At 43.2% G+C, this 24,634-nt stretch overlaps 1 long non-coding RNA gene across 1 annotated transcript; it reads right to left on the bottom strand.

The window, feature by feature from the left end:
• Nucleotides 1–5,786: 5,786 nt before the first annotated feature.
• LOC149454576 (uncharacterized) lies at nucleotides 5,787–23,573 on the bottom strand. Its single transcript, XR_016314189.1, has 3 exons — nucleotides 23,459–23,573; nucleotides 10,978–11,073; nucleotides 5,787–5,978 (listed from the first exon to the last, which is right to left on the bottom strand). It is a non-coding gene; the product is annotated as an uncharacterized LOC149454576 (long non-coding RNA).
• Nucleotides 23,574–24,634: the final 1,061 nt, after the last annotated feature.

The raw sequence follows: 24,634 nt of genomic DNA, 5'->3' as shown, positions 1-24,634 counted from the left end.
GCCATTTTTTTTTTAAATAAAATAAGTGTCTTAAATATTTTCAGTGGTCAAATGTTGGGGCCTAATGTTTGTTAACTAAATTTTCACTATTAAATAAAGTTTAAAAAAAAGGGGGATTAGGTGAAAGATGTAAACATGATATTATATAGCTCCAACAGTTTATGCAGCACTTTACAATATAAGGGGGACAATGCAATTACAATACAGTTCAATACAGAAAGAATAGAAATCAAACTAAATTACATTTACTTTGCTAAAGCACCGTATATTATAAATGACTGCCATTTTTACAAATAATGGTCTCAAATATTTTTATTGGCAAAATGTTGGGGCCTAATGTTTGTTACTTTAATTACCGCTATTAAATGAAGTAAAAAAAAATGCAGTTATGTTAAAGTAGATGTAAAAATCTAACTAAATTACATTTACTTTGCTGCAGCATTGTAGTTCATAAATAACTGGCATTTTTAAAAAAATTAAATATTTGTCTCATTTTTGCTGGCCAAAATGTTGGGCCCTAATGTTAGTTACTTAAATTTCTGCCAATAAACTATAAAAAAAATAAAAAAGGAAGAAAGATGAGATTAAGGTACAGTAGATGCAAAATATAACTAAATTACATTCAGGTAAAAAAGGGCTGTATATCATAAATGACTGCCATTTTGTAAAATGAAATCATCATCTCAAATATTTCCATTGGCCAAAATGTTAGGGCCTAATGTCTGTTACCTAAAAAAAAAAAAAAAAAATTATATATATATTTAATTTTTTTTTTTTTATTTGTTACTTGCATCAAAAAAAACAAAAAACACTCATTTGTTTTCATACTTTGTTGCTTTTCAGTGCGGATGTTCAGATCACTCAAATGGGAGTAGATGTGAGTTTCATTACGATTCATTTTTCAGACAAAACTCTTATTTGTAGAGATTTGGATGTATATGAACCTCTGAATGAGCATAGTAAAGAATGTCAACAAATCCAAAAAAGGAATGCATTAGTTTCATTCGGATGACGTCACATGATGCGCTAGTAATTCGGGCCCATGGGGAAATTAATTGAATTTTCAAATCTGTTGCATAATTCAGATATGGATAACGAATGGACCCAAATTTCTTCCATTCGATAATTCGGATACACATGATGTCAGTTGATATTGTCCAATCAGCTCATGCCATTTCTCTTGGTGGGTTGGACTAGTGTCCAAATATATCAAATCCTTCTGACTTAAATCTGTTTGATTCGCTAATACACTGCTCAAAAAAAAAAAAAAATTAAAAAAGAAGGAACACTTTGAACACACATCAGATCTCAATGGGGACAAATCTCCTGCTGGATATCTATACTGATATGAACTGTTAGGAATATAAGGATGCCCCATCGTTTGATGGAAATGACAAATCAACCTACAGAGGACTGAATTCAAAGACACCCTGAAAATCTAAGTGAATAAATGATGCAGCAGGCGAGTCCAATTTGTTGAAATTTCATTGCAACTCAGAATGGTCCTCAGTAATTTATATGGCCCCCACGTGCTTGTATGCATGCCTGACAACGTCGGGACATGCTCCTAATGAGACCACGGATGGTGTCCTGGGGGATTTTCTCCCAGATCTGGAAAAGGGCATCACTGAGCTCCTGGACAGTCTGAGGAGCAACCTGGCGGTATTGGATGTATCGAAACATGATATCCCAGAGGTGTTCTATTGGATTTAGGTCAGGTGAGCGTGGGGGCCATTCAATGGTATCAATTCCTTCATCCTCCAGGAATTGCCTGCATACTCTGGCCACATGAGGCCAGGCATTGTCATGCACCAGGAGGAACCCAGGACCCACTGCACCAGCATAGGGTCTGACAATGGGTCCAAGGATTTCATCCCAATACCTAATGGCAGTCAGGGTGCCATTGTCTAGCCTGTAGAGGTCTGTGCATCCCTCCATGGACATGCCTCCCCAGACCATCACTGACCCACCACCAAAACGGTCATGCTGAACGATGTTACAGGCAGCATAATGTTCTCTACGGCTTCTCCAGACCCTTTCACGTCTGTCACATGTGCTCAGGGTGAACCTGCTCTCATCTGTGAAAAGCACAGGGCGCCAGTGGTGGACCTGCCAGTTCTGGTGTTCAATGGCAAATGCCAGTCAAGCTCTATGGTGCTGGACAGTGAGCACAGGGCCAACTAGAGGATGTCAGGCCCTCAGGCCACCCTCATGAAGTCGGTTTCTGATTGTTTTGTCAGAGACATTCACACCAGTGACCTGCTGGAGGTCATTTTGTAGGGCTCTGGCAGTGCCCATCCTGTTCCTCTTTGCACAAAGGAGCAGATACCAGTCCTGCTGATGGGTTAAGGACCTTCTACGGCCCTGTCCAGCTCTCCTAGAGTAACTGACTATCTCCCGGAATCTCCTCCATGCTCTTGAAACTGTGCTGGGGGACACAGCAAACCTTCTGGCAATGGCACGTATTGATGTGCCATCCTGGAGGAGTTGGACTGCCTGTGCCACCTCTGTAGGGTTCAGGAATCACCTCATTCTACCAGTAATGACACTGACTGAGGGGTTAAAAAAAACAAAAAAACACAGCTCACAGGGTTTTACTGCCCCCCAACAGCTAGTGTGAGTGAGCCTTTATGACAGATTTCTTGATGAACAGTGCACTATGCCTGCATACTGTGTGTTGAAATGGCCACTCCAAGATAAAGTGGATAAGAGATGGCAGTTGGATTTTGGAGACTGACCTTGGTAGCTCAACAACAAGGCAACAAAGTTGGGGACCACCTGAATTGAGAAATCCATGTGAAACCAACAAATACATTGTAGAGTGCCAAAATGATTGTCTTAAGTGTCCATAATCCTTTATGACTGATCACAATGTGACAAAAGATAGTTGATGCCAACATGTTTTGGGGGGAAAAAAAAATCCAACTTCATCAGGGCTTGAACAAAGTAACAGTACTTCCTAATTGATGTGTAATGGGGATACTAGTGTCTTCAATACAGGTCCATCGAGTTTGTTCTTTGCTCCTAACAGAAAAGATGTCAAGGAGTTTTTTGAAAGAGTTGGATAGGAAACCTTCTTACTTTGCACAAGCCCTGATAAAAACAGGGATTTTTGGTCCTCGAAATGCATTGAATATCATTTATCTTCCTTTTTCACATTTTTATCAGCAATAAAAGATTATGGATCAATTGATTTGAAATTGAAATGGCCACTTGCAGTTCCCACTTGAAGACCAGTGAGAGGGGGTAACAATACAAGGCACAGATGGAAGATGGGGACAGTGTTGTCACGTTGTAGGAGTGTCTAAGCAAGCACCTTTGCAGCAGGACCACCAAGTATTATATTGTTTAAAATGAAAATTACTTATGAAATTATATATTAATATGTAAAAGTTTAAAGCGGTATTAAACCCCAAACTAAAAAATGGTAATATATTGCAGCTTACCAATCATTAGATGTGGTAGCTGCATTAGTTTTCTTTTCTTTCATTTATTTCAGGTACTTCTATAGCGCCGGCAATTTACGCAGCACTTTACATATATATTGTACATTCACATCACTCCCTAACCCTCAAGGGGTGTACAATCTAAGATCCCTAACTTACAGTATTTTCCGGCGTATAAGACGACCCCCTACTTTTCCTGCTAAAATGTAGTGCTTGTTCTATACTCGCCGTATAAGACTACCCCTCTTCCAATGCACACCAGTGGGAGGAATAGTGCCCCATCATCGGTGTCAGTGGGAGGAATAGTGTCCCATCATTGGTGTCAGTGGGAGGAATAGTGCTCCATCATTGGTGTCAGTGGGAGGAATAGTGCTCCATCATTGGTGTCAGTGGGAGGAATAGTGCCCCATCATTGGTGTCAGTGGGAGGAATAGTGCCCCATCATTGGTGTCAGTGGGAGGAATAGTGCCCCATCATTGGTGTCAGTGGGAGGAATAGTGCCCCATCATTGGTGTCAGTGGGAGGAATAGTGCCCCATCATTGGTATCAGTGGGAGGAATAGTGCCCCATTATTGGTATCAGTGGGAAGAATAGTGTCCCATCATTGGTGTCAGTGAGAGGAATAGCACCCCATCATTGGTGTCAGTGGGAGGAATCATGCCCCATCATTGGTATCAGTGGGAGGAATCGTGCCCCATCTTTGGTATCAGTGGGAGGAATAGTGCCCCATCATTGGTGTCAGTGGGAGGAATAGTGTCCCATCATTGGTGTCAGTGGGAGGAATAGTGTCCCATCATTGGTGTCAGTGGGAGGAATAGTGTCCCATCATTGGTGTCAGTGGGAGGAATAGTGTCCCATCATTGGTGTCTGTGGGGGGAGGAATAGTGCCCCATCATTTGGGTCAGTGGGGGGGAGGAATAGTGCCCCATCGTTGGTGCCAGTGGGAGGAATAATGCCCCATCATTAGTGTCAGTGGGAGAAATAGTGCTCCATCATTGGTATCAGTGACACCAATGATGGGGCACTATTCCTCCCACTGACACCAATTACACTTACTGACCCCTGTTCTCGTATGGTGCTGCTGCAGCCAGCATATGTGGTTGCAGCAGCACCTCTACACTGCACACTTACCTGCCGCTCCTTCACTCGATTTTCGCGGGGCCGCTCGGCTCCGCCCCCTCGCCGGTGATTGGCCGCCTGTGTGCCTTTCCTGAGCTACAGTTCTGGCGGCCAATCACCGGTGAAGAGGCGGAGCCGAGCAGCCGTGCGAACATACAGTGGCCGAACTGAAGGAGCAGCCGCTTCCTGAACCGGATCGTTGTGGGACCGGAGCCAGGTAAGAAACAGCAGCCCCTGCCCACCCCTGTACTTAGTGTCCCTTCCGTTGGAAGGGGGGGGCGGCGCCGCCCCCCTAAAAAGTGTCAGTATGCCGTAAAGCGGCGTATAAGATGACCCCCGACTTTTGAGAAGATTTTCAAGGGGTAAAAAGTCGTCTTATACGCCGGAAAATACGGTACATTCATACATACACATACTAGGGCCAATTTAGACAGAAGCCAATTAACCTACCAGCATGTTTTTGGAGTGTGGGAGGAAACTGGAGTACCCAGAGGAAACCCACACAGGCACAGGGAGAACATGCAAACTCCAGGCAGGTGGTGCCGTGGTCAAGGCTGCTGTTAGAAACAACGGGGTCCCTTACAGCCAACCTAACAGGACCCCCCCATGCTCACAAAAAAACAAAAAAACAAAAAAAAAAAAACACCCACACAGTTTACGATGCTTCAGTTATGATTGAACACAGTGAGCAATCGTTACAGATCACTCATTGTGTTCATTCAAGAATGGAAGAGGCTGGTAAATTACTGGAACTGATCCCCTGTATGTTTCTCTCTGCAGCAGCTGAAAGCTGGGAGAGGAGCAAAACCCAGCTTTCAGCTGCTGCAGAGAGCCAAAAGGGGATTGGTTCCAGTAATTGCCCCATTCATCCTTCCCACATCTGATTCACCCAGCTGCCTGGGCCCCCCTTCAGGCCTGGTCCCCGTACAGGAGGACCGGCAGTACCCACTTATCCACAGCCCTGGCTGTGGTTGGGATTTGAACCAATGACCCTAGTACTGCCAAGTGGAAGTACTAGCCATTTAGCCACTGTGCTTTTCTTTTTCTCTTTGTTTTCACCTGTGATCTCGCCAGTGACACCTCCTGTATTAGAGAGCCCCCACTCTGGATGAAGGAGCACAGGGGGAACAGTAGACAGCAGCATTATCAGTCTGAGGTAGAAGGTAGTGTTAAATGTATTAGCAGATTTAAATAAACTAACAAATTGAAGCCAAACTCCAGTTCAAACTTTAGAATCAGTTACAAAAGAACATTTTTTATTTTTGGGGAAAAAGGTTTTTCCATGAATAAATAAAAGTGGATCATTGTATACACCCCTGCCAGTGTTAAATGGATTGTCCCCGCTGTGTACACCGATACATTCTGCAGGAGAGCTTGTGCTTTTGAAAAACACCAGATGTGCTCGCTGGATCACTAGATGAAAATAGAAGAAAACAAATTTAGCCATTAAATCTAAGAATTTCTAAGCAGAAATATAATAAGTTTTTTGGGTTTAAAACCACTTTAAATGAGATTTTAGTAATTGGGTGAGACTTTTCCTTTAATCTCTGACTGGTGTTTGCGGTTTCCCCTCATATGACCATTGCTGAGAAGACTAGTTTTTCTGGTTATTTTACATTATGGGAAAGAGGAATTATTATCAGAGGAAAATACACCTTTTTTTCAGTAGAAGGAATGAGAAATGGAGAAATGGCATTTCCAGGATCTCCAGAATGGAAATCAAGCTATTTAAGCTCCTAAGAGGTATACAATGCCAGTAGGCAATTCGGCCAAACATCATTCCAGAAAAAGATAACAGCACATGACAATTAACATTACAGTAAAAACAGCAACTTACAATGTTCGCCCTTTGAGAAAAGCTGTATAAAATATTTTATGAAGTATTCAGCTACAAAATTACATGAAGAGGTCTAGCCTTTATCGGCTGTAAAACATCTGGGGCCTCATGCCTCACTCAATTTAAATGCTTTAAAGCTGAACTCCAGGCAGATATAAAAGATGCAAATTAATACAGCTCTGTAATCATTAATGAATCAGCAAATGTATCTCTTAAATATAAGCAGTGCAAGTACCTAAATTTGACCTGGTATCAGCTTCTTGAGGTCCCAGCAGGGCTAGAATGTGAGAGGAAGAAGCAATACACAGAGCCAACCATTTCATGTGCTAACAAGAAGCATGCAGATAGGTGGAGAGAGCAGAGCGACAAAGAGGTGAGCCCATCACTGTGCGGCTTCTCCTTTCACTGTCCAGTTACAGTCTGGGGGTAGATCCAGGGTGACCTGGACTCAGAGGAAGTGGGTTGAATGATGCAGGCCATTAGATTGAGGACATCTACTGGCAGACAAGTATTACTGCAGGGGTTAAATTTGAATATTGTAGAAAAATTGTTTGTTATTTGTTTTAAAAAGTCTCTGGAATTAAGGTACAGTCAGGTCCATAAATATTGGGACATCGACAATTCTAAAATTTTTGGCTCTATACACCACCACTATGGATTTAAAATGAAACAAACAAGATGTGCCTTAACTGCAGACTGTCAGCTTTAATTTGAGGGTATTTACATCCAAATCAGGTGAACGGTGTAGGAATTACAACAGTTTGCATATGTGCCTCCCACTTGTTAAGGAACCAAAAGTAATGGGACAGAATAATAATCATAAATCAAACTTTCACTTTTTAATACTTGGTTGCAAATCCTTTGCAGTCAATTACAGCCTGAAGTCTGGAACGCATAGACATCACCAGACGCTGGGTTTCATCCCTGGCGATGCTCTGCCAGGCCTCTACTGCAACTGTCTTCAGTTCCTGCTTGTTCTTGGGGCATTTTCCCTTCAGTTTTGTCTTCAGCAAGTGAAATGCATGCTCAATCGGATTCAGGTCAGGTGATTGACTTGGCGATTGCATAACATTCCACTTCTTTCCCTTAAAAAACTCTTCGGTTGCTTTTGCAGTATGCTTTGGGTCATTGTCCATCTGCACTGTGAAGCGGCGTCCAATGAGTTGTGAAGCATTTGGCTGAATATGAGCAGATAATATTGCCTGAAACACTTCAGATTTCATCCTGCTGCTTTTGTCAGCAGTCACATCATCAATAAATGCAAGAGAACCAGTTCCATTGGCAGCCATACATGCCCACGCCATGACACTACCACCACCATGCTTCACTGATAAGGTGGTATGCTTAGGATCATGAGCAGTTCCTTTCCTTCTCCATACTCTTCTCTTCCCATCACTCTGGTACAAGTTGATCTCGGTCTCATCTGTCCATAGGATGTTGTTCCAGAACTGTGAAGGCTTTTTTAGATGTCGTTTGGCAAACTCTAATCTGGCCTTCCTGTTTATGAGGCTCACCAATGGTTTCCATCTTGTGGTGAACCCTCTGTATTCACTCTGGTGAAGTCTTCTCTTGATTGTTGACTTTGACACACATACACCTACCTCCTGGAGAGTGTTAGTGATCTGGCCAACTGTTATGAAGGGTGTTTTCTTCACCAGGGAAAGAATTCTTCGATCATCCACGACAGTTGTTTTCCGTGGTCTTCCGGGTCTTTTGGTGTTGCTGAGCTCACCGGTGCGTTCCTTCTTTTTGAGAATGTTCCAAACAGTTGTTTTGGCCACGCCTAATGTTTTTGCTATCTCTCTGATGGGTTTGTTTTGTTTTTTCAGCCTAATGATGGCTTGCTTCACTGATAGTGACAGCTCTTTGGATCTCATCTTGAGAGTTGACAGCAACAGTTTCCAAAAGCAAATAGCACACTTGAAATGAACTCTGGACCTTTTATCTGCTCGTTGTAATTGGGATAATAAAGGAATAACACACACCTGGCCATGGAACAGCTGAGAAGCCAATTGTCCCATTACTTTTGGTCCCTTAACAAGTGGGAGGCACATATGCAAACAGTTGTAATTCCTACACCGTTCACCTGATTTGGATGTAAAGACCCTCAAATTAAAGCTGACAGTCTGCAGTTAAAGCACATCTTGTTTGTTTCATTTCAAATCCATTGTGGTGGTGTATAGAGCCAAAAATGGTAGAATTGTGTCGACGTCCCAATATTTATGGACCTGACTGTAATTGCAGCAAATCTGGCAATGGTGGATTCAGATAAAAGGGGGAAAAAAAAAAAAAGGAGAAAGAAGGAGAAAGAAGGAGAAGAAGAAGAAGAGGGAGAAAGAAGAAGAAGGAGGAAGAAGGAGAAAGAAGGAGGAAGAAGGAGAAAGAAGAGTGAGGAAGAAGAAGGAGAAATAAGAAGGAAGAAGTTTAGGAAAAGTATGAAAAAATAAAAGTGAATGGGCTGGAGCATGGGAAGTCAAGGGGATGCTTTAATTTGTAGCCATTAAAAAATATCATACCCCCTTCCGCTTCAGAAATAATCAGGAACGCTGTCTGCTATCTCACTGGCAGGGTGACAGCAAGTTAAAGCCTCCCTATTGTGTTGATACCAGCCCACATGCAATCTTGAATTTGGTGGGTGCTTCAAGAGGGATTCTTAAAGAAAAAAAAAAAAAAAAAGGAGGGGGTACCCTCTACCAAAGTCCCCGTGCCCTGTAAGTCCTGGTGACCAATGATTAGACAAGTGTGGCCCATTTCATTTGGAATCAAAGTTCACACAAAAGTTATCTGGAGGTTCAAACCCTTCTGGTCTGGTATGGAATTTAAGGGGAACCGCAGGTCAAAATATAAAAGGCAACCCCCTCCCCCCCCCAAAAAAAAGTCCAAATCAAAGCCTTATCTGAGCAAGCTGCCTGACAGGCCAGGAAAGGGGGGGGGGGGATGAGTGAGTGCCTCCCCACTGAACCATACTGCGCCACAAGCCCTCAACATGGGGGAGGGGGGGGGGGCTTGTTGAAATCTGGAAGCCTTCAATGAGTCTCCCAAGTTGGTGCACGTATAGCAGTGAATAAATTAAGGGCAGGTTTACCTGGACCTAACCCACTCCTTAGAAAAGGTACAGGGTAAGTGAGCTGAGATTTTTTGCTTGTGTTTGAGGTTTGTTGCCCTTCCATGTGCTCATTGCTGCACAGGCTAGTTATAGGCTGGGGTGGTTGCCGTTTGTCTAGGTGATGGATTGGTGAGGGGATGCACTGGATACCTTCAGCTGCCATTGTGCCCTTGCTGGGTGTCCCATGCATCCCTTTACCTTTAAACATTTGCTAATTGCTCATAGTACTTTTACTGTGGCCGGGTAGCATGGGTAGGCTGGATCACATACAAGTACGTCACCCAGACTACACGCAGTGCCCTTCCTGCTACCTCTATCCACTGGACACAGTGGAGGGGGGGAAAAAAACAAAAAAACAAAAACTTTTTTATTTATTTTTAACATACTGTCACCAGTCAGTGTACCTGATCACTGCAAACACCAATCATATTTTGATTCTGTACTACACTAGTGTAAAAAACAATTGCGAAAACAAAACATTTTTTCATTGTATTAATTAAAAAAAATAAAATAAACCCGGCAACTTAAAAAAACCACGTGAATCTTACTAAATGGCTCAGACCATTTACTTTCCAAAAAAGGGGCCACTTGGGGGTATTTGCACTGTCCTGGAATTTTAGGGCCTCAAGAAATGATATAGGCAGTCAGCACATCAGGACTGATCAATGTTCACACATACACATATATATTCTCCATAGTTTGTAGACACTAATTTTCAAGCAAACCAATGTACACTGATTGGGATTTTTTTTTGTACCAAAGACATGCAGCATAATACATTTTGGCCTATATTTATGTCAAAATATGATTTTATTGTATATGTTTTATAACAGAAAGTAACAGAAAGTGGAAAATATTTTCTGTTCCCCAAAAATGTATTTATATTGCAAAAAAAAACCAAAAAAAAAACAAAACCCAAAACAAAACCAAAACAATAGTGATCAAATACCATCAAATGAAAGCCTGATGTGAGTAAAGATTTAAAAAAAATAAATGTACAGTATTGCATGACCGTGCAATTGCCAGTTAAAGTAGCACAGTGCTGAATAGCAAAAATGCCTTGGTCATGAAGGGGATGGTTAAGGGGGAGTGGACCCTCTCCAGGCAAACCTACCCTAATCTAACCACTGCTATGTGCTCCAACTTGGGAAACTCAAAATGATAGAGTTGGGACTGCAGTACACTGAGGTACCTTGACGTGGTCCATGCGGCTTACAAATATGTTTGCAAATGTGTGACTAAAACCCTTGTTTTTAATGTGAACTGTTAGACAAAATCAATTTGGTTTGTTGCAGGCTAGCTGGTAAGTGAGCTGGGAATTGTTTGTTTTGATGTGCTTTGCCCTTCCATTGCTGCAAAGGTTAGTTATATCTGGGGGCGGTTGCCATTTGTTTGTACAGCCCATGATTATGAGCAGGGATCTTTGGCACTCAAAATGCCCAGGAATGGGTGTCAGAGTTGGCACCTACCTGCTCACTGTAGGACAAAAATAGGTGGTCACCCTCCTTCTGGTGGACTGGTTTGGACCCCCTTACCAGTTCATCCATGGAATTTCACAGCATCACCTGCCGAGATAAAAGGATCCACAGATAAGAGCAAACTGGTTCTTGACCACCTACATTCCATCAGCTCATGGCCATGTACAGGTATATCGATCAGCACCATGCAATGGAAATAAGAGATCATCAATCCAAGAACAGATACCATATTAGTTAGGCCTTGTCTCATATTGACCCCATCAGTCGTACTTGGAATGGGCAGACACCAGGGTATTGAATTGCTGTCTGGTGCTCACTGTGCTGTTCTGGCCCATCGCTCTGGAATCTCTGTATATGGATCCACAGGAGGGCATGTCTGATGTACTGTTCAGTAAGACGTTTATGGCGGCCATTGTGGCCAACTTTCATTGATTTCCATTGACAGGACAGTTCTGAAAGACGTATTCATGGCTGTTTTGTCCTTGAAAACATTCCTGTTTGGACACAAACCACTCGCACAGTATGAGGGTTTTTATTAGGCTAGTGTGGAAAACACACATTACAGGTCCTCTTGTTCTGTATGCAGTAATTTCAATCCATACCAATGCTGAGACAAGGAGTGGGCAGGAGGAGCAACGAATGGACACAGGGCAGTAAACCCAATCTATGGCATGCATTAACAGTGGAGAAGGTGGTGCAGTTCTACATCCTTGCCCTGGGCACTGAAACCCAATACTGATCCAGGACTATGAAAGTGCTTACTGGAGGGGGTAGCAGAGTAGGTAGTCATATGGCACGCTATGCAAACATTTAGTATAGACCCCGCTATCATACATTCTCTATCACAATTCAGAAAAATGTATAGAGATGACTGATAGTGTGGACATTATTCTAAGTGTAGATAAATAAACCTAAGGCCATCATTATGGTGGGACAGGCATGTAGGCACCTGCACCTTCCAATGTGGTCCAAGCACAAAATGATTGCATCTGTAATTAGTTCATATTAAAGCCCATGGAGAAGAGGGAGACACAGATAACCCTGGCACTGGCTTATCGGGGGGACCAGATATGACAACCTTGTCTGATTACATTTCCCCCTCCCCCAAGGCCTGGCTGGCATTATCTGCAGGTACTCAATGGACACAAAACTATCATGCCATGTCTAAGGGCCCGTTTCCACCAGATGCTTTGTCCTGCATTTTGCTGCGTTTCAAAGCAAAAACAATATACATGGAGATCAGAAAATCCATTGTTTGCAACCGAATGTGTTCCAATCAATGTGCTGTTTTGCAGTGCTATGGAAGAAGATGCCTCATGCTGCATTTAAATGTGTTGACCTTCAAATTTACCATTCAAGTCAAATCCTTCAAAAATAGAACACATGGTGATGTGCAACAATGCAAGACGAGATATCCATACGTTATGGTGGGAAACCCTGTGGGTTCCTTAAAGCCAAACTCCAGGAAAAATTAAAGTGGTTGTAAACCTCAGACACGAAATCTGAACAAATCATATCACTCTATAGTGTGTGCTTGTCTCAATCCAGAGCACTAAGTGTCACTTTTGTCTGCAGTCTCGTTCCTCTGCTATGAAAGGGGGGGTGTCTCCCTTTCCTCCAATCAGTGATATTCTCACCGAGATTTGTAGAGCAAAATTGCAGATCTTTGCCCACTGCTTTCTGAAAACTCGGACGAGCTGTATAAAATTCAGCACTTTAAACAACTGTAGAGAAAAGAGGGCATCAGATAAAGGTACAACTTATGTAGGAGGATTTGTTTCATCTTGTCGTTTCATCTGTGTATCACTTGAGGCCAGTCACTTCACTGGGTTTATGTAAAGGGTGTACAACCACTTTAAAAAAAAAAAAAAAAAAAAAAAAAGATATATATACACATTAGTGGGTCTGCTCCTGCACTGTGGAGGGTTGATTGCTTGTTTAGGTCTAGGGGACATAGAAAAGAAGAAGATCTACTTACCCAAACCTGCCTCCTCCATGCTGCTACACCAGTCCTTGCAGCGTTTTCCACCCATACTCCGGTGGTTAAAAGTCCTGACTTAGTCAAGACCAATGAAGGGTCCGTAGCCTGCAATGGTCATAAGGGGTGTACATAAAGGATTGTGATTGAGCCCCATGGTCCAGAGGGCCTGTGCAGCCCTCTGTTCAACTGGATAGGAAGGGCAGCGGGGGTGGTGGCATGTAGAGGAATCAATTCCTCCATGCAGCCACTGAATGCCTGTGAGAGGGAGAGGTAGAGTAGCGGGCATTCAGTGGCTTCATGGAGTTCCTCTACATGCTGCCTCTGACACCTCCCTAACCCCGTCCTGTTGACCCAGGCCCCTGTGTTCTCTCCTGGCCCCCTATGCTGTCTCTTGGCCCCCCTTTACACACCCACAGCACTAACAATTACCCCCTCCCATTTCACACCACCTGATGCAGGAGGTCAGGAAAAAGAGCAGGGGGGGGGGGGGTGATTGGTAAATGTGTCATTTACCCTCCCCTTCCTTGTCTTAAAAAATGAGTCAGTGATTAGTATTGATCACTGCCAATTCATTTTTATATGAATGACTGAGGCATAGTAAACGGTTTACTATGCTTCAGCTTATGAATTAATGGGAAGCTCCGTACAGAGCTATTCCTGTTCATTCTGTACTGCTGAGGCAACAGAGATGGAGATTGTCCTCAATCTCCTTTTTCTGTCTCAAAGTTGAAACATCAGAAGGTCTCAGACCCCTAATGGGGGTCCTAAAAATTTTGAATAAAAAAAAAAATTGAGAAAAAAAAAAAAAAAAAAAAAAAAAAAAGATATGAAAAAGTTACAAAATAAAAAAAACTGACATCAGTGGTGTAACTTCCAGTGTTGCAAAGGCTGGACCCTGATGTTTCACCACCCTGGGGAGGTCCCCAAGATGGCAGAAAAGGGGGCTTGCTGTGGCACCATAATAAAAAGGGTCCCCTGATGGGACTAAAGGGCCCAGAGATACATGAGAAAGGTCCTGGCCATGGGGCCCTTCCTGGTTTCTTGCACCGGGGTCCTGAAGGTCCTAGTTACGCCTCCACTGCTAGTTAGTTTAGTCCTAGCTAGACCCTCCCACTTTTTCCATGTTCCCTCAGTCAGTGATAGTTCTTTGCAGAGACAGCGCTCAGGAAATCATTGTCCTCTTGCACTTCGTAAGTCTAGGCATTTTCTGAAGTGTTTTGCAGAAAACGCACTGCAGTCCATGCAACATGATTTCCTATGGGACACGTTCACATCTCCGCAATTTCATCATGTGTGTTTTTGGAAAGGGTCAGGGACTTCTTTTTAAAAAACAAACACAAAGTTGTGTTTTTGGTTCTATAGACTTCAATGGAAATGCTGCAGAAAAGCATGTAGTGCGCTTTCGATGTCTTTTGCCTAGCAAGAAAAAAACCATCTGCAAAACGCATAAAAAAAGTCTAAAAACGCATGGAAAAAAACACATCACAAAAAAGCACTGAAGAAATGGATCAAAATGCAAACTGCATAGGTGTGAACCTAGCCTTAAACTGGAAAAATAATCTCTGTACTGCAGTTATCTGAAGTACATTTGCATTGTATTCAACTCCTGTATCTCACTGAAGAGTGAAGCTGCCTGTGGATGGTGCCGAGTCAGCAGGTGACCATATTGCCTGGACAGGTCTAAGGAAGTAGGTCATTGCATAAAGTGACATCTGAAACAGCAGTTTATCTTTAACGGGTATGTAAACCTTAATAAAGAGCTTCTTCGATTTACTTTTTTTGCCTGTGAAATATCCCAATGAAAGTGTTTTGTTATATCTGTCCAAAAATACTTCATTATCCTGCCTGAAATCTTGTGCTTTCATAAATTCCCGTGCTCTCTGTAGTGGTTTTCCCAAGCAGTGTCATCAACCCTGCCGAATTCATCTATGTGAGCTACAGAACCCCCCCCCCTCCCCCCTCATTTATGGAGAGTCTGGATACAACTTCAGTTGTAGGGTCACATCTCTGCTTCTCCATACAGTATAGTAGGTAAGTGCTGTGTCTCTAGGACAGGATGTGTGTTAGGACTACAGAACTATTCCCTTTAATTTTATAGAGAGAAAGCGTGTGCTGTAGTCCTAATACATTTCCTGTTCTAGGGGGACAAGACTGCTTCACCATGTACACAGAACAGTGAGTAAGTATGGTCACCCTAGGACAGGAAGTGTATTACAGGCAGGATCATCCAGGTGACAGTAAAGGGGGAAAAAAAAAAAAGCCAGAAAAAGAAAAATGAATGCAGCCACCACATCTAAGAACTGGTAGGCAACAATGTATTACATTTTTTTTTTCTTGGATTTAGATACGCTTTAAGAATAGCAGCAGTTTCCTACCGTAATTCTCACGTGTACGGCACTTAAACAGAATCATAGAAAAGCAGATTATCGGATTAGCTGGGTTAGGTGAAGAAAAAAAAAAAAAAAAAAAAACCACCACGAAAAGAATTGTCAGCAATTTAGCAAATAGTGTTTAATGCAAACTTGTTGGTAAATGTTTTTAAAAAAGCAAAAAACATGTTCATCGTTAATTCTAATAGAAGAATCAAAAGGAGATGAATAATAGTTTAAATGAAATGAAACTGTTTCACTGAATAATACACATTCTTCATAGCAGCACTCTGTATAGAATTGAGATTAATGACTGGAATGATCTTGTAGTAATGTAATATTTTCATAATGTTAGGAATTCAGTTGTAAAATGATTGTTACGGGCAAGTGATCCCATATTAGAAAAATGGCACACTCCAGTCAAAAACTGAAATTGAAATCTTGAGATGCCTACAAGAAGCACAGTCTAGCTGTTGACCAGTTCAGTTTTTGATCTAGCAGCAGCCTATTTCACACCCTTTTGTAATTCGGGGATGCTGGGACCCACTTGCTAGGAATGCTCTAACACACGTTGGATATGTAGTGTCAGGACCAGGGCCTGAACCCACAACTTCCGCTACTTCCAGCAGTAGCTCTTCTTACGGAGCCAACTGAGATGCTGAGCAGCAACCTGTTTGGTCCTTTGGATAATCTTGCCTTGTACCTTGTTTCTAGTGAACCTTGAACTCCTTGCTCCTCCTATGAACTTCCTATTTAGGCAATGCCTTTGCCATATTATTGTGCTCTTCTCCAGCCAATATTTTGCGCTGGTCTCTCCTGCTACTATCCATATCCCAACTACTAGTTAACGACCCTGGCTTGTTCCTCGACTATGTATCTGCTTGATCCCAACCGGAAACCACTTGTTACAGACCTTTGGCTTATTGAAGGACTATGCTCCTACTTGATCCCTGTAACGGAACCGGACCCCGACTGCACTAGGGTATTTCCGTTATACTCCAGCTTCCCTGTCCGAACACAAAATCCCCGGACACCACCGCTGATCATGCAGGAAATAAGGCAGCACCGGACAGGACATTTTTACACAAAACACAAGATATATACACAGGGCGGGGAAACAACCAGGAACAGGAAACACATCAGCACGCCCCATCAGTGGGAAGGACTACAGGAAACACCCCCCACCCAACCAAGACAGAACAATGGGAAACAACACATGGCAGAGAACAAAGGACAATCCCCACACCAATACACAATACTAAGACATTCCCACCCTGTACCCATTAACAGGCACAGGGTGGGTCAAACATAAGAATTAGGGAAGATACAGGGGTTCCCCCCACCCCCAAAAGTCACTCCTGTCACAATCCCTACCTGCGTTATCTGCTCATAGACCCCGGCTTGCTCACCTCCCAGTGCGGTGATTATGACGATAGTGACCTGGTACTAACACACAGCAAAACCCATCTCCACTATCAGGAGTTCTGGTGAATACTGGTTAGTGTTTAGATCTGGCACCTCAAGTAAGAATGTGTCTTCTGCCAGGGTGACTTGCTTGTATTATCTAGCTGGTCAGTGGGAGCTAGATAACCACTGCTATAACTACTTGTCTTTGAACCTGACCATGACAGTCAAAACCAACCTGCTAATGATGCTGGAACATATCTGCTGGGGATTCTAGAACACACCTGCTAGGAATCTAACACCTGCTGTTAATGACGGAACACACCTGTTGGGTATGTCAGAGCCAACCTGCTGGAACATACAGTATCTGCTGGGGATGCTGGAGCACTCCTTACTTTTGATTATAATCTGGTAACGGTGGAACAAATCTGCTGATGGTGCTGCAACATCTGTTGTGGATTCTGGAGCACATCTGCTGATAATGCTGGAACACACCAGCTTAGAATGCTTTAATACACCTGCTGGATATGTCAGAACCAACCTGCTGAGGATTCTGAAACATACCTGCATGGGATGCTTGAGTATCCTTCTTACTTTGTCACTTGATCATAGTCAAATGGAACACACCTGCTGATGGTGCAATAAACACATTTGCTGGGGATGCTGGAACACACCTGCAATGAATATTTTAAAACACAGGAGGAGCACACCTGCTGGCAATAATGGAACGCCATGCCCAGGATGCTGGCGTACACCTGGTGGGGATACTGCAACCCACCTGCTTGGGATGCTAGAGCCCACCTGCTGAGGATGCTGGAACCCACCTGCTGGTGGTGGCAGGGCACACATGCTGGCAATGCTGTAACTCACCTACTTGGGGACGCTGAAACACCTGCTGGAGATGCTGGAACACACCTATTGGGATTGCTGTAACGCACCTGTAAGGAATGCTGTAATACACCTGCTGGTCCATGTCTGCAGTCTCTGACCATCTCTTAGCATGCTTGTAGTCTCCAACAATCTCATATTCCATCTCTGCAGTCCTTGATTATCTCTTGTAGCATGCCTGCAGTCTCTGACCATCTTTTGCGGCACACAAAAGTCTCTAGCCATTTCTGCAGTCACCGACCATCTCTTGTAAGGACATCCTTAGTTTCTAATCTTCACCTGTTCTATGTCTGCAGTCTCTGACCATCTCTGGTAGCACATTTGTAGCCTCTAACCTTCTCCTGTTCCATATAGGATCTATAGTCTCGGACCACATCTACAGTATAGCATGCCCACAGTTTGACCATCTCTTGTAGCATGCCCATAGCTGCTAACCATCTCCTGTTCCATGTCTACAGTCTCTGACCATCTTCTATATTATACCTATTGTCTCTAATCATTGTTTTATGTCTGCAGTCTGTTTTTTGCAGGTTTTGTAGACTTTAACAATCTTCTTTTCCATGGTTGCAGTCTCTGACCACATTTGTAGCATGCCTGCAGTCTCAGGCCATCCCTTGTGGCATACCTCGAGTCTCTGGCCAGCTCCTGTTCCATTTCTGCAGTCTCTGGCCATCTTTTGTAGCATGTCTTTAGTTTCTAATCATCTCCTGTTCCGTATCTGCAGTCTGACATTTTTATAGTGTTACATGCAACGGATATTATGTACAATCAGTGATGTCTGGGGCCACACTTGAGTCCCCCTATATCAGATAAGTTGACCACTATGAAACTGGATTTCTCCTCCTAGACTGCATCCTCTGAAATGGTAAGACGACCCGTGTGATAACGTGACCTGATTTTAGATGAAGATTTTATGGTACCTTCATCATTTATTTTTGTCATGGAAGGTTTTTAATGCCAGGTCCCATCTCTGCTGACCTGTGTCTTCATTCTGGTGCCTTGGCTTCCGCTGTAAAATACCTTCTTACTGAAAACACATTCTAGATCTTCTCTAAGACACTATTCAGAATAAAAGTCTGTTATATGTTCATAATGTAAGTAATTGAGCTCCAAAAATGTATTCTGAACCTACAGCTCTGGCTGATTCTTCCACAGACTATGCAAGGGAGCAACAAGCTGCCACAAACCGGTTAAGAGTAATGCATATTTCAATAGTACATGCCTCTATACCACCGCTGTGCTCAGTCCAATTTCTGTGATGACGCACACTCCATGCAATCTCCCGGCACACTGATTAAACTTCTCCTGCAAACAGACCGGGTGGATAGCAAGGATTGCACAGGTCAGTGATGTAGCCCAGAAGCCATAGAGATTGAAAATGAAGACATAGGGGTTTTGGTAAATTTTAATTTTTGAAAGTTTACAGAATGTATATTAAAAAAAATAAAATTATATATTAATTACACACACCAAAAAAAATTAAAGGAACACTCTTTAAATCAGTATAGCATCAAGTCAATGAAACTCCCAGGACTTGATCTGGTCAGTTAAATAGAGGGATTTGCTTTGTCATTAACACCAAAGCAGCTGAAACTAACAGGTGCACTAGATGGGCAACAATGAGACGATCTCCAAAACAGGAATGGTTTTACAGGTGGAGGCCACTGACATTTTTTCTCCTACTCATCTTTGATGGTTTTTCACTAGTTTTCCATTTAGCTAGGGTCAGTGTCACTACTGGTAGCATGAGGAGACACTTGGACCCTACAGAGGTTGCACAGGCAGTCCAACTCCTCCAGGATGGCACATCAATACGTGCCACTGTCAGAAGGTTTGCAGTATCTCCCAGCACAGTCTCAAGAGCATGGTGGAGATTCCAGGAGACAGGCAGTTACTCTAGGAGAGCTGGACAGGGCCGTAGAAGGTCCTTAACTCATTAGCAGGACTGGTATCTGCTCCTTTGTGCAAAAGGAACAGGATGAGCACTGCCAGAGCCCTACAAAATGACCTCCAGCAGGCCACTGGTGTGAATGTTTGACCAATCAGAAACAGACATGAGGGCGGCCTGAGGGCCAGACGTCCTCTAGTGGGCCCTGTGCTCACTGCCCGGCACCATAGAGCTCGATTAGCAATTGCCATTGAACATCAGAATTGGCAGGTCTGCCACCGGTGCCCTGTGCTTTTCACAGATAAGAGCAGGTTCACCCTGAGCCCATGTGACAGACATGAAAGGGTCTGGAGAAGCTGTGGAGAATGTTCTGCTGCCTGTAACATCGTTCAGCATGACCATTTTTTGTGGTGGGCGAGTGATGGTCTGGGGAGGCATATCCATGGAGGGGTGCACAGACCTCTACAGGCTACAAAATGTCACCCTGACTGCCATTAGGTATCGGGATGAAATCCTTGGACTTACTGTCAGACCCTACGCTGGTGCAGTGGGTCCTGGGTTCCTCCTGGTGTACAACAATGCCCGGCTTCATGTGCCGAGAGTATGCAGGCAGTTTCTTGAGCATGAAGGAATACCATTGAATTGCCCCCACACTTGCCTGACCTAAATCCAATAGAACACCTCTGGGATATCATGTTTTGGTCCGTAAGACACCTCCAGATAACACCTCAGACTGTCCGGGAGCTCAGTGATGCCCTGCTCCAGATCTGGGAGGAAATACCCCAGGACACCATCCATCGTAGCATTAGGAGCATGTCCCAACATTGTCAGGCATGCATACAAGCACTTGGGGGCCCATACATACTGAGGACCATTTTGAGTTGCTGCAATGAAATTTCAGCCAAATAGCCCAGCCTGCTGCATCAATTTTTCACTTTGATTTTCAGGGTTTGACTTTGAATTCAGTGCTCTGTAGGTTGATCAATTTTCATCAACCGATGGGGCATCCTTATGTCCCTAACACATTACCCAGTCCATATCAGTATAGATATCCAGCATGTTATTTTTTTACTATTGAGATCTGATGTGTTTTCAAAGTGTTCCTTTTTGAGCAGTGTGTATCTATATCTATATATCCACTTCCCTACCACCATACGTATATATACATACTGCCTGGTAAAGCATTTATACCAGGATCATTGTTGAGGCTACAAGCAGCTAATTGATTACTTTTGCAGGTGGAGGAAGGGGGTCCCACCACTCTTATCCTGCAGTCTTTGAGAGGCTCTCCCAAGCAACTGTGGAGCCTGGCAAGTGTGCAACCAGCAGCATCTGGCTCCAGCACACAGTAAAAGGAACTGGTGGTGTTCCTCCTAATGACATCAGAAACCAGAAGCAATGAAGATTGTCATTTCCAGTTTGGCCCAGGCCTATCAGCTGGGCTGCTCCTACTCTGCCATACAGGTAGTCCTTTCTTAGGATTCCAGTGAGTCCTGAGTTTTCCTCCTTTCCAGCTCCAGGCTCGCAGCCAGGCCCCATCCCACTAGGTCTCCTGGCAGCCTTACACATCTTTTCTCCTTCCACCCGACTCTCCTCCTATTGAGCAGGCTCCAACACTTTAAGGGATTCCAGCCCCTTGCCAAGCCTCCTGTTGGGGATTTGAGGGACCTCAGCCAAAGTTCAGCCAACCACTCCTCAGATCCACCCACTGCTTCCAAGGACCTCCTCCAAAAACCTCAGATCAGTGGGAAACTCCATTGGGGCTGGCCTGCAGAGTCTCTCAGCCCTGACAGAATATGACCCCTCTGACTACCTCGCCTGAGCTGCTAATCAGCTCCCCACTAGCCATCAGGGTCTAGCTCCCCTTAACTAAACTAGGAGGATGCTACAAAGGGTACCTGTCATTGCCAATTGCTGTTACAAGGGATGTTTACATTCTTTGTGACAGCAATAAAAATTAACAAAAAAAAAAAAAGAAGAAGTGCCCCAGTCCCCACCATGCTTATGGTCAAAAGCAAACAGGCATTAGTCCAGCACGCATACACAAACGGATCACACCACAAATGTAAGGTAAGGTATTGGCGCAAACTTTAGAGTGAGACCAAATTAGTCTAGCACAAGATATCCCATTTAACTCTAACCTGGTAACCTTTAAAAGGCTTTTGTAGTGTTGCCTATGAATAAATTAAAGTACCATAGTTTAACAAAAATGTTGATATTGTGTTCACTAAAATTCAAGTGTATTTTTTCCCAAAAATCTGTATTTGAAAAATTGCCGCACAACTACTGTGTGACCTAAAAAATTGCAACACCCATCAATTTATGCTCTAGGGATAATATATTAAATATCTATTTTTATATTGTTAGGGGGTTCTAAATTCTCCAGCAAAAATCTATTTTTTACATGGAGAGAAATGTCAGAATTGGCCTGGTAGGAAAGTGGTTATTCACACAGTATATATTGTCTGGTCCCTTTTGTTCCTTTAAATCAGGGAACTTGAATTAAAAAATTCAAGATGTCCAGACACTAAATTTTTCTTCTGTCTGAGGTACAAATAGAGTGTGCCCATCAGTGTGCCCCCTTACATTATGTGCCGCCATCAGAGTGCAACTTTACATCATGTATTCCCATCAGAGTGCCCCTTTACATCAGTTGTCCCCATCACACTGCCACTGCCATCAGGTATTCCCATCATAGTGCCTCCTTACACTCAAAGTACCCCTTTCCATCATTATTTCCCCTTCAGAGTTCCCCTTTCCACAGTATGTGCCCATCAGAGTTCCCCTTATGTTAGGGGGCACATTTTAACAAAATATGGCCGTCAGAGTGATCCTTAACATAATATAAGGGGCACATTTGTATCAAGGGACACTGATGGGCACAGTCTATGTTGTACCCATCAGAGTGCCCCTTTAACACTACACCCTACCTTGGAGGGCAGACAGAAGCTGTACCGGGATCCTTGCTGGACGCTTGTGTACAGGCGGGGAACGGGAGCAAGAGACAGTGAGCTGAAAGGGGCGGGGCACGCGTATTTCTCAGCGGCCGATCTGACATTGTAGGCTGGTGGTCTGGGCGGCAGTGCTGCTGGGGCCGTTCATGGACAGTGGTCCGCCATTTAGTGACCGCTGCATTAAATATACAATTGAAATGTTTTTATGATCTGTTTGATAAGTGCAAAAAATATCTGTGGATCCTGACAGAAATCTTGTGAGCCGACAACTTCCTGTGAATAAAATATATATGTGGGCTGCAAAATGTAATACAAAAAAAAACTCAGATATAAAAAAAAAGGTGCTGTGCTTATAACAAAACCTAAAATCAATAATCTGAATGTGAACGGCTGTGTGTGTCACTGAGGCTTGGATGACACTACACTACGGATGCGAGCCACTTTTGTGGGCAGAGCATCCTATTCATTTGAATGGGCTGCTGTGCCAGAGTTTCAAGCACGAAAAAAAAAAGTTCCTGAGCATTTTGCGAAATGTGATTACCGCACATGCACTGCCATTTTAGATGCGTGAGGGTACCATTAAGAATTAAAGAGTAGCATGTTCTGGCTACGGGTGTGTTGTGAGAACAGCTGTGATTTCCCGCCCCGCAACCACCTAGCAAAATGTTAACCTAGCCTAACAGATAAATGACAAATAAACCATATAATAATGTGATCAAATTTCACAAATACACAAAGTATCAATATCAAATAAAAAAAGTCAATGTTGCAAAAATAATCACTATCCACAACAACGGAGAACATTGAAAGCATACAAATGTGCTCAAAGTCTATAAAAGAGATGCATTCCAAGACCATAGAAAAGCAAATTAAATACTGAACGAAGGTTGAAAAAAAAAAAAAAAAACAAGAAAAAAAAAAAAATCAAAGTGTGCTGTGAATGAGTGCAGTCAATCCTCTACTGGGTCCCCCAAGGGTGCAGTCTCACCTGGCCACCAGTCCCTCACTACGAAAAGGTCAAAAATCGCATGGAACAGCTCTTTCACAGGTCAACCAGAAGGATCCAATCGATGGAGAAAAGGTGCACAATTGGGATGTCAGTCCCCAGTAGTTATCTGGCTCATGAGCTCAATAAAACAAATGACAATCCACAGTGCTCTCTGACAAACTGAATTTGAGAAAAAAAAAAAGCCATACGCAATCACATGGATATTCACCAATAAGGGCTTCAAAAACTGCAGCTCACACTAGGATATTGATTGTAGGTTAGCTGCACAGCGTTGCAGTTAATATAATCGAAAATACGCATTGATACATTTAAATAAAGAATAAAAAAGGTTTTTCCTTTTTTGGAAAACGAATATGTGGTCTCCGCCAATGAGGAGGCAGAGACCCGGGACAGCAGAGGCTATCGTGCACATTGCAGGATTGCGATAAGGCTCAGGTAAGTTGAGGGGGTTGGGGGCACTGTGTGCATGAAGGTAAAAAAAACCTGTGTGCAGCAATGCATGAAGGTAAAAATCCTTGAGCCTTTACAACCACTTTAAATCTACATGCAAATGACAAACTTTGGCACCCATATTTTCCATAACTCTAACAGTGAATATGCTTATTCAGTGTTGTGCAGATAAAAAAAAAAATACAAACTCCCAAACAAACATTCACCATTAAACAGAGCTTTATTAGAATTAAAACTACTGACAAAAGGGCATCTCAGAAAGGCACATAAAGGCACTTCAGCAGTTACCACTGAGTTTGCCTCCTAAAGCTGCATCCAGAGCTAAAAGCCAGCCGCTCTGCATGCCAATCATACCACATCAAGCTCAGACAGGATCGCAGCTACCTCATACCCACTACTAAAGTACACCCGACGCGTTTCGTCAGCAATAACTGGCAAGGGGATTTTTATTCTAACAACACTTTGTAATATATGGAAATACACTATTGGGTTATTTCCATTCCTTACTTGGCCTGTGCCTTATATGGGGAGGAGAGAAAGTCTGCAAGGAGGAATCAGTGTTAATCTCATGCTTGACATGCCGATCTGTAAGAGGATATTTGGAGAGTGTCTGAAAGGTGGAGGTCACAGAGCACTGATTGAGCACTTGTGTGGAGAACCTTTTACAAGATGCATTGGATAATGCACCTGTATACCGTAATTGTT

This window comes from Staurois parvus, unplaced genomic scaffold, assembly GCF_062004578.1.
Source record: "Staurois parvus isolate SC_StPar_1 unplaced genomic scaffold, SC_StPar_1.0 ptg000423l, whole genome shotgun sequence".
Classification (NCBI taxonomy): Eukaryota; Metazoa; Chordata; class Amphibia; order Anura; family Ranidae; genus Staurois; species Staurois parvus.
Note: the sequence above shows the minus strand (reverse complement) of the source record. Positions and strands in the feature narration are given on the sequence as shown.